At 45.1% G+C, this 12995-nt stretch overlaps 1 protein-coding gene across 1 annotated transcript in view; it reads left to right on the forward strand.

Moving 5' to 3' along the window:
• Window positions 1–12995, forward strand: part of LOC111968262 (protein kinase C epsilon type-like) — a 169329-nt gene that overhangs the window by 142486 nt on the left and 13848 nt on the right.

The raw sequence follows: 12995 nt of genomic DNA on the forward strand, positions 1-12995 counted from the left end.
GCTTTTTCAGTTCTGCCCACAAGTTTTCTATAGAATTGAGGTCAGGGCTTTGTGATGGCCACTTCAATACCTTGACTTTGTTGTCCTTAAGCCATTTTGCCACAACTTTGGAAGTATGCTTGGGGTCATTGTCCATTTGAAAGACCGATCTACGACCAAGCTTTAACTCCCTGACTGATGTCTTGAGATGTTGCTTTAATATATCCACATAATTTTCCTTTCCTCATGATGCCATCTATTTTGTGAAGTGCACCAGTCCCTCCTGCAGCAAAGCACCCCCACAACATGATGCTGCCACCCCCGTGCTTCACGGTTGGGATAGTGTTCTTCTGCTTGCAAGTCTCCCCCTTTTTCCTCCAAACATAATGATGGTCATTATGGCCAAACAGTTCTATTTTTGTTTCATCAGACCAGAGGACATTTCTCCAAAAAGTACGATCTTTGTCCCCAAGTGGAGTTGCAAACTGTAGTCTGGCTTTTTTTATGGAGGTTTTGGAGAAGTGGCTTCTTCCTTGCTGAGCGACCTTTCAGGTTATGTCGATACAGGACTCATTTTAATGTGGATATAGATACTTTTGTACCTGTTCCTCCAGCATCTTCACAAGGTCCTTTGCTGTTGTTCTGGGATTGATTTGCACTTTTCGCACCAAAGTACGTTCATCTCAAGGAGACAGAACGCGTCTCCTTCCTGAGCGGTATAATGGCTGCGTGGTCCCATGGTGTTTATACTTGCGTACTATTGTTTGTACAGATGAGCGTGGTACCTTCAGGCATTTGGAAATTGCTCCCAAGGATGAACCAGACTTGTGGAGGGCTACAATTTTTTTTCTGAGGTCTTGGCTGATTTCTTTTGATTTCCCCATGATGTCAAGCAAAGAGGCACTGAGTTTGAAGGTAGGCCTTGAAGTACATCCACAGGTACACCTCCACTTGACTCAAATTATGTCAATTAGCCTATCAGAAGCTTCTAAAGCCATGACATAATATTCTGGATTTTTCCAGGCTGTTTAAAGGCACAGTCAACTTAGTGTATGTGAGCTTCTGCCCCACTAGAATTGTGATTCAGTGAATTATAAGTGAAATAATCTGTCTGTAAACAATTGTTGGAAGAATTACTTGTGTCATGTACCAAGTAGATGTCCTAACCGACTTGCCAAAACTATAGTTTGTTAACAACAAATTTGTGGAGTGATTGAACAATGAGTTTTATTACTCCAACGTAAGTGTATGTAAACTTCCGACTTCAACTGTATATAGATGTCCTAGCCTACTTCTTTCAGGTAATACATTCACTGCAGTATTAGCCTTATATTTAGATAATTAATGATGGATTATGCATAATAAGCTTCTAATTTATACCCTCTGTCTCTTGCGCAATACCCACGCACCTGTGCTCCGCTGGCCTCTCCTTAAAAACCACTCCTTAGCTCTTGGAGTACCATTTTTTTTAGCATTTCTTATACCAATAGACCATTCGAAGAGGGATGCAAGCTCTTGTTTGCTGAATGTTAAATATAGCGGCCAGTAGAACTCACAGGTAGTTTGAAAGAAGCGCGAACGCGCAATGGCAGTAGGCTATAGCAGTTATTTATTCAGACTCATAACCATTCAATCTTCATGAAGAGAGGAGAAAGCCTTCTGCATTTAATTCTAGTCCTATATTATTCAAGGATGTCATTAGAATTATGAAAATAAGGACAACGAAACTTATTTAATTTAACTGTTGAAAGCGAGGAATGAAGGAAGCGACATAAAGAAAGAAATAGGAAGTAGGTGTCACGACTTCCGCCGAAGTGGGCTCCTCTCCTTGTTCGGGCGGCGTTCTTCGATCGACTTCACCGGCTTTCTAGCCATCGCCGCTCCATTTTTCATATATCCATTTGTCTTGTCTTGTTTCCATACACACCTGGTTTTCATTTCCCAATCAAGCTACTTGTATTTAACCCTCTGTTTCCCATCATGTTTTGTGTGTAATTSTTTTCATGTTATGTGGTGTTAATTTAAGCACTTTACTTTTATGGTCCGTTTTTTTAGCGCGTTTGTTTTCTGTAGTGCTCTCATGTTTGGAACTATAATAAAAGTGCGCCTGTTTATTATACTCTGCGCTCCTGCACCTGACTTCGCCTCCAATACACCTATTGACAGTAGGCTAATAACATCAGGGGAAATATTATGAAAGGTATACAGTATATGCGTCAGCCTACTAATTATACAAATAGGCCCTATTATATTTCAAAATTAAAATCTAATTCACTAGCCTATACTTGTAACTTTGTAGGCTGCATGTACTGCACCAGAATCGCATGTTCTCTCCCTGCTTTATCATGGTTTGAACGATGTGTGTAATTCCAGTCCATATAATACAGTATTATATACTGAGTGTACAAAACATTAATGACACCTGCTCTTTCCATGACATAGACTGACCAGGTGAATCCAGGTGAAAGCTTTGATCCCTTATTGGTTTCACTTGTTAAATCCACTTCAATCAGTGTAGATGAAGGGGAGGGGACAGGTTAAAGAAGGTTTTTTAAGCCTTGAGACAATTGATACATGGATTGTGTGTGTGCCATTCAGAAGGTTTTGAATGGGCAAGGGTACAGTAGTGGAAAGCATTGGATTCAACATTGGCCAGCATCCCTGTGGAACGCTTTCGACACCTTTCCCCAATTAATTGAGCCTCTTTTGAGGGCAAAAGGTGGAGGTGCAACTCAATATTAGGAATATGGTGTAAAGTACTTAAGTATTTTGGGGGGGTATCTGTACTTTATTTTACTATTTATATTTTTGACTACTTTTACTTTTACTTCACAACATTCCTTAAGAAAATATTGTACTTTTTACTCCATACATTTTCCTTGACCCCCAAAAGTACTTGTTACATTTTAAATGCTTAGAGTAGGACATGGAAATGGTCCAATTCACGCACTTCTCAACAGAACATCCCTGGTCATCCCTACTGCCTCTGATCTGGCGGACTCACTTTACACACATGCTTCATTTGTAAATTATGTCTGAATGTTGGAGTGTGCCCCTGGCTATCCTTAAATTGAAATGGTGTAGTCTGGTTTGCTAAATATAAGGAATTTGAAATGATTTATAACTTTACTTTTACTTTTGATACTTAAGTATATTTTAGCAATTACATTTACTTTTGATACTTAAGTATATTTTAAACCAAATAACTTTTAGAGTTATTTTCTATTAAGGTATCTTTACTTTTACTCAAGTATGTGTACTTTTTCCACCACTGGATGTCCTTAATGTTTTGTATACTCAGTGTAAAATACAGTGCAGTGATACAGTTCACACTCAAAAAGATTAGCCTACTGGAGATAGTTTCATTTATTTACCCAAGAGAGCAAATAGCTATCTACATCTATGGGCTTTTATGTTTTTCTGTCGTGGGTAATGTGTAGTAGCCTATGTCTTATATATATTGGATAATGGCACAATCATTTGGACTGTTTTGGGCTTGGGCTCATTAAATGTCTTTAATGTAGGGCTCATAAAGTGTATTTAATGTATGGCTCAGGCTCAGGATATACTTTTTGATCAAAGCTCTAATCAAATCCAGACATAGGGCTATTTATATGCTTTATAATGCTTTTGAATGACACGTCCGGTTTTGGCAGGAAGTACCTGGTTGCCCGGGAGAAAAGTTATATATTCTCGGGATGGAACATTTGTAAAATATCAACAAAGTAATTACACAGATGAGGCGACGTGACCTGGTGGGTGGAAAGAGAGGGTGGGCTGACAGATATGGAAAGACATAGGGATTCGGGCAGAGAGAGAGGGTTGAGAGAGGGGGGAGATGTCCTGATGGAAACGTCTGGAACATCTTTGGAACATGAGGGCATAGCACAAAACGTGGGGCTTGTAAGAGTGCATGCATGTATTCAAACACTTTTTGAATTCTTGCAATGTACGCTAGATACCAGATGTTATTACATCAACCCCGATTGTCACAGCATAGTTGAGTTGCCATATTCATACATAGCACATTGGGCCTCATGAGCCCTTAATTTGCGGCTCGCTGTGATTTTCCTATTTTCCATTCATAATACATAACAATGATACAATTTCAATTCAAAGTGTTTAATGCATGCCTGAATCACTACATTGAATAAATATATTGTTCCTTGGACGGCAGATAGATGGCAGTATAGCGCAGCTGTTGAACAGAAAGGCCGCAATAGAACGTTTGCCAAAATAGTACGCAACTGCTCAGCTACAGCGACCGACATCAGTTTGCTACTAGCTAATCTTGAAACGTAGAAACGTAAATCTATTGACAATGAAAATGAGATGGAAGAGCTGGAGAACAACGTGACAGCTATGAACAAACAACCACCGGAGAACCAGGAAAATCAGGAAGATGGCAGCGGGGAAATGCAGCTAGCTAACGTAGCTAACAGAAAGGCCAAAATAGCGTGGCTCCGGTGGCTAAGAGAAGGATACGGTCGTTCCAAGAAGCACACCGAAGGTTCCAAGAGAAATTGACATACAAGTATTTTTTGTACTGCATAATGGGACTAGCTCACTTTGTCTTATTTGCCAGTACAGAAGGCAGTCAATTGTTTTAAACGAGCAAATTTAGAGCAACATTTCCAGTCGCACCATGCCCAATTTGACAAAACATATCCGCCACAAAGCAACCTCAGAAACAACAAAATAGCGCAACTCAAAGGACAACAACAAATTATGGACAGATCTAGCACAGTTGCAGAGAAAACGACAGCGGCAACAGATTGCTTGGATACTGGCGAGAAACAAGAAGGCCTTCACAGACGCGGATATTGTCCCAAAAAGTTTTGGGCCTCAGCTGAAATAGTGTATGCTAATTTCACAAACAAGGAAGCTATTTTTAAGCAAATTAAGGGACTGCAACTCTCAGACTCGACCATAACAAGAGGCATAAAATACATTGGCGAGGACATCGGTAAGCAACTGATTWCTGACATACCCGTGGCGCCGTGTTTTAGTATTGCGCTTGACGAAAGCACTGACATAAGAGACATTGCCCGATTATCTGTTTGGGTCCGTTTCCCTCAAAACGAGTCGTTCAGAGAGGAACTTTTATGTTTACTGCCCCTTCAAGGACAAACACGAGGAGAGGATATTCTGAAAGCCCTTGTTCCATTATTTGCTGATAATAATATTGACTGGTCAAATCTGGCATCTGTGTGCACTGACGGCGCCACAAACATGCGAGGGAAGGAGAAGGGACTCAACAATGAACATTGTGAAACAAAAACAGAGAAACAGACTGACCAATGCTCATCTTAATTGCCTCACAAGGATAGCAWCAACAAACTATACATTTAGAATGAATTCAGTCAAGGTGCAGAAGGGACATTTTCACTCATCCAACTACTGAGGTAACCCTTAATATGGGTCTTATACATGTGATGTAGCCTATTTGATGTGTGTGTATATATTTGTGGTGTGCTGTACATCAAATCAATTGCATATGCTCTACTGCTCTGAATTTGCTCTCAATTGATAATTGATAATATTGGAAGAAAAAGTACAACAAATTCGAGATCTGTACGACCCTATGAATGATTGTATCAAGCCAAAGTGGCCCCCTTACAAATAATTGTAACACTGCTCTATAGTAATATTACCTGCACTAATCAATGTTTTAGAAGGATGAATGAACCCACCTAAACCTACCACTTCACTCCCAAGGAGAATCATGCAGATTGTTGATGTGTCCCTTTTAGGTCTCTCTGAAACAGAACAGTTGTGTAACGGCCTCACACACACACACTCCCAGGTCGGGGAGGCTGTTTTGTGAAAACACCTTGGGCTGAATGGCATCTGTTAAAAGATGTTGACATATTTTCAGCAATCAACCATCAAACCCTGACCTGACTGGTTTCATGCCACTCCCTGGCATCTTTCATCAGAGACCTCTTATCTTCTCCTGTTCCTCCCCTCCTGCCATTTCCAACAGCACCCTCCATCTCTCGCTCACTGCCCTCGATAAAGGAGAGGAGCGATGGCGAGACACACGACTCTGTGTCTGTGGAACAGTGTGTGGGTGTTTGTGCGCATACTGTACGTGTGAGCCAAGAGTAGCCTCCATAGTGCAGATAGCACCTCATAGTGCTCTTGGCCTCCATACTGGGAAAGTCCTTTGGCATTGTGTCAGTTCACTGAGTAGGAACCCTGAGAGTATATTTGGCATTGTGTCGGTTCACTGAGTAGGAACACGGAGAGTATATTTGGCATTGTGTCTTTTTGCTGAGTAAGAACACTGAGAGTATATTTGGCATTGTGTCTGTTCACTGAGTTCATGTTCTGTGTTGTTGTGGCATTTAGATTGTCATGTTGGCCATTTTTTGACCGGAATAAAAGTGCGCCTAGTTTACTCTACTCTGTCTCCTGGACCTGACTTCGCCTCCCTTACCAACACCTTAGACAGAATATTGTGTGGCATTATAATTAATAGACATTTTTGTAGGCTATTAAAAAAACAACAAATCTTAAGCGTAATTCAAGTCTGAAAGTTTCAAAGTGGAAATTACAAACTTCAGAAGCCTTTTAAACCTCAAATACACTACAAGTAAAAAATTCCTGCATTTCAGTAAAGTTCTGCGTGCAACAAGTGATCAAATTAAGATCCTATAATGGGTCGAATGTTCACGCCATTTGATATTGAATTCAAAATAAAATAATTGTGAACATGAAAAATTAAGTTGAAATGTGAAAACAATATATTTAGGACCAGGTGAAGTAATGCGATGTGGAAATCAAAAACCAAAACAACTTGAAAGTCAAAATGTATAGAATTGTAAACAAAAATAACAAAAAAATATTACGTTAGTAACCAGTTTATAACTAGCAATAAAGCACCCGGTCGGGAGTTTGTGTATATGGCCAATATACCATGGCTAAGGCTTATGCCAGCCACTCCGCTTGCGTCGTGCTTAAGAACAGCCCTTTAGCCAGTGGTATATAGGCCATTACCCACACCCCCCATGTGCGGTATTGCTAAGTATAACACTTTGAATAAGCATAATAGAGGATAAAAACACATAAAAGTCTACGACTTTAATTTACTGCTGAAGGATAGAGGTTAATAATGTGAGGGAGGAACAGTAAGGGCCCTAAAACATACAGTACGGTATGTTCCCTAAGAGTTCAGACACACTCCATGGCTGAAGTAACCCTAGGTGCAGATCTAGAATCAGCTTCCCCTCCTCCAATCCTAACCTTAAAATGCAAACTGACCCAAGATCAGCGTTTACAGCCAACTTCACCCTACATGCGTCTGAGCTATAAGTGCTAACTCACAATGCGAGGTTTGAAGGGTGCTTGACGTCTCTTCCTGCACACACACACACACACACAGATCTCCTTGAAGAAGATGAACCTTGATGGCTTCCTCCAAGCCCTAGGGTGAGCACACAGCCCAGACGCTCGTTCTGGGACCTCTTCGTCATGAACTACAGGACAGGGAAACAGGCCAGATGGGTACAAGGGGGAAAGGAAAATAAAGGTACTTGACTAATCCTCTTGGCCCCCCTTAGGAACATGGGGCAAGGATGGAATGTTAGGAAGAGATTAAATAGAGGGAAAGAGCAAGAGTGAGGGATTCAGCAGTCAAGTGCGTGCAGAGTGGTCTTAGTGATCTGCTCTGTGGGTCATCGTTAAGAGACCAGTGGCGTCATTTGAAGAATCTAGTGGTCAGATATGACCATTTAGACCTCTGGGCCGGGTAAAACGTGACCAAAGTACCAGCTGAGACTGATCACAGAAGTGACACGGTGGCCGGTCAAGGCAAGCACGCCTGCTTTCCCAACAAGCGCTTTGCAAACAGCAGGGGACGGCAAAGTAAGCACGCATGACTTGTGATGGAAAAAACATCACACAGGATACTTGGGGACACACGACACAAACTCACACACTCACAGGAATCATCCTGCAACACTAAAACACAAATATAGAATTACCACAATATCCATACACACCAGCAAAAAACAGACACAAAGGAAAAAGCACGTAATTCACATCCACACACAACACAGGACACTAACCCCCCCAACCCCCCCCCCCCCACAGAAAGCGGCCGCGTTCTCTGGAAGAGGAGGACCCCTCATCCTTGGGGCGTCCACCCTGCCTCCCCGATTGTGCGATTACACAAGCCCCAAACCACCGAGAGAAACACAAACACGCTGTTCTTTTTCCCACATGAAGTGCAACGTCTTCCCAGCCTTCTCTCCCCCAGCCCACACAGCACTGCACAGCCAGTCTGGCTCTCTGAACTAACTCCACACACCTACTCATCCTTGCTCCTCACTCTGCTAATCACTGAACACCACTTTACGACCTCACCAGAGAAGGCAGAGAGAGAGAAAGAGACATCAGAGGAGGAAGAAGGAGGAGACGACAATAGGTAAGGTGTGGGAGGAAAGGGGGGGGGGCTGATAAAGAATAAGTGAAAATAAGGAGTGGAAAGATATGAAGGAACACAGACGCTTGAATACCAAAACAGGAAAGAGCAAAGCGACAGCGCGCATGGTCCTACGCGAGTACAGCAGGACTAGGACAGGACAGCGTATACTGTAGCGTTACCTCGACCGCTTTCAGCCGATGGATAAACGACCCTCCGCTTGCTTAGCCCACACCACCTTAGCGCGTACGAGGACACTCATCGTGCGAGAACTGGACTTCACAACCACGCGTCACTCCTCTGCTCACCTCGAAAGGGGCTCGGCCCGCCACTCATCTCGTACATAAGCACCCCAGAGCCCACCCAGTCCACAGAGGCCCATATTCTAGCTCCTCTAGCGCGATCACCTAGAACACACACGTGCGGAACAGGAATACAATCGTCACACCCACCACCTCCTCATACCTAAAAACAAGCTCTTCTACGGCGAACAGTCTATCAAAAAACACAGGCGGCACAGCGACAACCACAATAACACCAGACTACACTACAGCAGGACACTTTACCCTATCCGGTAGTAAGCGGGGAACAGCAATTACCTTGTTACATCCCAGGCTCTATCACTTTGATGACCTCACATAATGAAGCGACACGACATCGAAGATAGAACCAAACACTCCGCACGCTACACCATGAGTCTTGACTCTCTGCCATTGCGCACCCGTGATAAATTGATAGACTTCTCGATTGAGTGACCTTGCACAGTGACGCCTCAACTTTTACTTAGACTTCGATAACATTAGTGACACTCAGACTTGCCAGTACACCATGTATTGATTGATCTCTCACATTCTTATGATTGAGTTGAGCTCGACTCTTTATCTAGCCTGATCTGATTGCTCCAGTCATCCGTGCTATTGATCATGATTAGTAATTTACAGTTGATTTGACAGCCCACACCCCCACACCAACATACAATCAGTGATTGACTTGACAAATTACGTCTCTGACTTGCGATTGATGTAACTTGTATTAATTCGACTCATCGACGTCAACCTTCAAATCTATTGAAGTAATTTAGTGATTATTGAGACTAACCCTGATACCCCATTGACCTGACCAATGAGTAATCTTCACTGTCGATTCGATATTACAGTACCACATGTACTTGATTGATCTGAGCGTCACATTAGATGACCTTGACTGCAGTAACCTTACACTCACTTCCTACTCTCGATCTGAAGTAATTTACTTGACTTGAGGCACATTGAGGAGCTAATTCTCTCACTAGAGTGGATTGAAGTGAGTAAATCTTATTGCAGCAAACCAACTGCAGTCTTTTTTTTCTTATGCAAACGTGAGGCACGACAAGACAGACCTTAGAGCGGGTCAAAAGAGCTGGAGCCTCAACTGAAAGAAGACCACCGCCATGTGAGAGAGGAACTTATCCAACTTGATGCTTCGCAGTATGTCAGACTCGCGTCCCCAGATGAATCGCGTCGGTTCAGTTACTGTCAAGACTGTCCCAGATGAGAACTCGCGTGGTTGCACTTACTCCCCACCAACCCACCTTTCTCTACCACCGCTCAGACCCTGTCCCAGACATCGAATCGCCTGCGCGTCTCACTCACTTGGTCAGACCTGTCACCAGCATCCCCATGAAATCGTGGTTTGCACCTCTACCTGTCAGCGCGACCCTGTCCCAGATATAACTCGGCGTGTTGACACTACCGTCAGCACCTGCTCCCAATGCCACATCCCGGTGGTCTGACTCACCTGTCAGAACTGTCCCAGATGAATCGGTGGTTGAGTTACTTCAGACTTCCAGATGAATCGGTGGTTGACCCTACTGGCAGTACTTCCCAATGAATCGGTGGTTTCAGTACTGGTCAGACTGTCCCAGACTGAATCGGTTTGGTTCAGTACTGTCAGACTGTCCCAGATGAATGAGCGGTGGCGTGAGTACTGCGTCAGCCGCACTGCCCAGACTGCAATCGGTCGGTTACGCCACAACCTACTGTTCAGACATGTCCCAGACAATGCACATCGGTTCGTCAGTAACTGCCCAGCGACCTGTCCCAGACTCATGAATCGGTGCGCGTCAGCAGTACTTGATCCAAGCCACCATGTCCCACGCATCTTGCAATCGCGGTGGTTCATACCTGCTCACGACTGTCCAGCGCGACCTGAGATCGCGTGTTGACTAACTGTCAGACTGCATCCGCCCAGCATGACATGGGCGTGAGCTTGACTACTGCGCTCAGCACCCTGTCCCAGACTGAAGGGCCGTGGTTGCAGCTACCTGTCAGACACTGTCCCAGATGAAGGGCTGGTTGCGCGCAGTACCTTGTCCAGACTTCCACAGCATCTAATATGGGTGGCCTTCTGAGTCACCTGTCACGACCTGTCCCCAGATCGAAGCGGTCGGTTGGATCTACTGTCAGACTGTCCCAGATAGAATGGGTGTTCACTACTAGTCAGACCTGTCCCAGATGAATGGGTGGATCTTGAGTACTGTCAGACAATCTAGATGAATGGGTGGTTTACGGGACAGACTGTCCCAGTAGGAAATGGCGTGGTTTACTGACAGACTTTGTCCAAGATGCGACATGCGTGCGTCTTCCTACACACCTTGCAGACTGTCCCAGATGACATTGGGTGTCTTCACTGCCAGACTGTTCCCCACAACTGCAATGGGTACTCTGGCACCGAACCTATCGCTCCAGCACATGAATGGTCGGGCTTTAACTGTCCAGACCTGTTCCACGCATGTAATTGCGGGCTCGGTCCTTACTGCTCAGAGAATCTCGTAGAGCGTAGAGGTGGCAGGCGTCAGTTTGAGAAGTGTAAAGGAACTGGCAAGCCGGTAAGTCTCAGTAGCAGGTCACACCACCCGTGGCAAGTAGCGAGCACAACCTGACAAGGGTAACTGCGGCATGGGGCGTAGTGGGTAGAGGAGAAGGGAGTGGGTAGAGGCATGCCACCACGCGGAGTAAAGGCCGTCACAAAGACCTGTCAAGGGTAACGTGGCGGACCGAACACAAACCCAAGCGCGCGCCCCACGATCCACCCCACCGTCCAGAGGTAGTGCGTCACCCCAACAGAGCGGATGAACGACGGTCAGAAGGCTGAGGGATACAGCGTGAAACCGGCTACGCTGGGTCAGAGGCGCACGGTTCGCAGCGCGCCTTCTACCCTCCCAGGACCGCCGATGTACGTCAGGCCGGTCTCCCGCCAGAAGGCTCTCTGGTCCGCCTCTGGTGACTCCGTGAGGATCCCACTCTTCCCCATTACACATGGCCACAACACGTCAGCCAGCAACTCTATCACGTGGCCATGTGCATCCAGCAGCCATAGTTCATCCAATTTCACAGCACTCCTCTGAGAGCACAGAGACAAAATCGCACTCTCGACGAATTCAGAATGCGAAGCTAGTTTACAGCCAGGCTCTCCAGCACCGATAAACCACTACATCTCTTTTAAAAACTCTGCCATCACTGCTGACACAACCCAAAGCAAGTAGACTAGCCGGGAAACACTGCCAATGCCAATATACCTCTCCAGACTGTTCTCTACTCCCAGCCAAAAATACACAACTGCTCGCCCAAACTCATCTCTCACTCTCAGCTGTTCATCTTCACCTACGCGCAACCAAAGACCACCAACCTCATCCAAACCTTAATCAGCCTCCTCAGCTGTTCCACTACGCATTGAACACGACACCAACATGCTCCTAAATTATACCTCGCAGCTGGGCATCACAATTACTCACAGTGACCACCACGACCAGCCACACTGCGCCAACCACTATCACTCTTGTGCGTCCTACTCAGTGAACAGAACACAATGCCACACTCCATACTCTCACTCGTCTCCCTCTACTCCAGCCGAACGACACCAAGCGCCCCAACATATCACTCTCAGCCTCGTTCCCTTACTCAGCGCCAAATACACAATGCCCAATACGATACTCTCACACGCTGCTCCTACCTCATTCTGCCAACACCAGACCACAACTGCCCAAACCCACCCCTCATACTCTCCAGGGTGTTCCCCTCTACCTCAGCCGACAGACCACAACTGACCACACCAACCACTACTCTCAGTGCCTTCAATCTTACTCACGCGCGCAAAACTAACATACACAATAACCACACACTTACTACTCTGTGTTCCCACTACAACAGTGAACCAGACACCAATGCCCAAAATACTACTCTCCCCTCACTCGTTCCTACCTCAGCTAACCAGACCACCATCTCGCCCCAAATACTACTCAACCTCAGCTGATTCCTCAGCTCCAGATCGCGAACAGGACCACCATAGCCCACAACTATACTCCTCAGTGGATCCACCTCCACCAAACACAACTGCCCACTCATACTCCTCACGTGCCTTCTCCCCTTACCTCCCAGCAACAACAGACACAATGCCAAAATATACTCTACAGCTGTTTCCTACTCATTTGACACCAGAACCACAATGCAACCGCATCACCCCTCTTACTCGTCTTCCATTACTCAGTGAACTAGACACAACATTCGCCCACACATATCACCTCCTCGCACGTTTTTCCCTACTCCCATCC

Source organism: Salvelinus sp. IW2-2015, linkage group LG8 (genome assembly GCF_002910315.2).
Source record: "Salvelinus sp. IW2-2015 linkage group LG8, ASM291031v2, whole genome shotgun sequence".
NCBI lineage: Eukaryota > Metazoa > Chordata > Actinopteri > Salmoniformes > Salmonidae > Salvelinus > Salvelinus sp. IW2-2015.